We start from the raw sequence: 1,714 nt of genomic DNA, 5'->3' as shown, positions 1-1,714 counted from the left end.
TGAGGTTCTCAGAAAGAAGAGGGCAGGGTTAAGGATGGAAGCTGTGGATGAGATGCTAATGAGTGATATATAGGGGCAGTCAAGCAGTCCACAGAACCCCTTCAGGAGCAACTTCTCTGCAACCAGCAATTCCTTTTTTTACTTTCTCTTTCTTCCAATTGTGCCTCTGTCTCAGCAGGAGGCTCCCACAATTAATACTGTTCTGGTTGAAGCTACTCTTGGTTCTAGTAAGTGAAAGAGGAGAGGAGAGATGTGTTAGGGGGATTCAGAGGTAGATTGTGGAAGACTTTATTGTGATGAGATCTTTACTGAGCCTGGAAAATATGACAATTTTATGTTTCAGATTCCAGTGACATTTTCACAGAATTAGAACACCCTTTCCATGGGGTTAGAAATTTCTAAGCCTTGATGGTTCAACAACAAGTTTGCAAGATGCCGCTCCAAGGAAAAAGTGGTTCTGGAAAAGGGGGAAAAGGGGGAGCAGCCACTGGGAGTGACAGCACTGACAAGAAGGCTCAAGGTCCTAAAGGTGGTGGCAATGCAGTAAAAGTCAGACACATTCTATGTGAAAAAGATGGCAAAATCATGGAAGCCATGGAAAAGTTAAAGTCTGGAATGAGATTCAATGAAGTGGCCGCACAATATAGTGAAGATAAAGCCAGGCAAAGGGGAGACTTGGGTTAGATGACCAGAGGGTCCATAGAGGGACCATTTCAAGAAGCAGCATTTGCCTTGCCTGTAAGTGGGATAGATAAGCCTGTGTTTACAGACCCACCAGTTAAGACAAACTTTGGATATCATATTATTATGGTTGAATGAAGAAAATAAAATCATACGAAAGACTGAAAAAAAAAAAGAATTTTCTAAGCCCATGAAAAGGGCACACTTAGAAATTTCTAACCCCATGGGAAAGGGTGTTTGAGTCCTGCAAAATGGTCATGAAGTTTTTCTGCCTGGCAGGAAAATATGAGATGGTGATCACCATTTATTTCCTACTCTATTCAAGAGCATTCATTGTGACTAAGGTGAAGGAACCCAGGGGACAGGGACCCAAGGCTGAATCCAGTCCTCTGAGGATAAAAAGAGGATAGGGAAGAGAGGAGAGTACACCTGTCACCTACTCATGGAGAGGCTGCACTGATGACATCTCTACTTACTGGCTCAGTCTTTCCAGACCTAGGAACCTCCATGAGCAATGGGGATGGATGGAGTCGTTGCTGGGGAGGAGCTGCAGGGTATGACGGTAGACACATAAGGGTGCACACTTAAACTTTCCTCAGCAGCCCCATTAGGGCTACCTGACTGCCTCTGAGATTTGAACCTGGAAGATGAGATTCCAGCAGTGGTTAAAACAGGAGAGCCATGAAACTGGAAGAGAGAGGAGACTGCCTGGGCCTCAGGGGTGGGACAGGAACGTGTGGCCTTTGGGTATGACTCTGGCTTAGAGGGTGGGAAGAAGAAGATTAAGTCACTGCTATGGCACAGAGGCAGAGGCTGTAGGAGGCCCTGGGGGTGTTGGGGTCAGTGACTTCTTTCTGATAGATGAGAAGTGAGGTGCCCCAGGAAAGCTGCATGGCTGCACTGATGAAGGGATGGACAGGGTTTCTGGAATTGCACAATTGTCAATCTGATGCCAAATTCATTGCTTTTAGGATGGGAATTAAAGACTCTTGGTGTGTCAGGAGAGAGGAAGAGTTAAAGTCTTGAAGAGGAC

At 45.6% G+C, this 1,714-nt stretch overlaps 1 pseudogene; it reads left to right on the top strand.

Annotated features, from left to right (window-relative positions):
• The first annotated feature begins 417 nt into the window (after positions 1-417).
• On the top strand, positions 418-828 carry LOC115835404 (annotated as a pseudogene).
• Positions 829-1,714: the final 886 nt, after the last annotated feature.

Source organism: Nomascus leucogenys, chromosome 6 (genome assembly GCF_006542625.1).
Source record: "Nomascus leucogenys isolate Asia chromosome 6, Asia_NLE_v1, whole genome shotgun sequence".
NCBI lineage: Eukaryota > Metazoa > Chordata > Mammalia > Primates > Hylobatidae > Nomascus > Nomascus leucogenys.
Note: the sequence above shows the minus strand (reverse complement) of the source record. Positions and strands in the feature narration are given on the sequence as shown.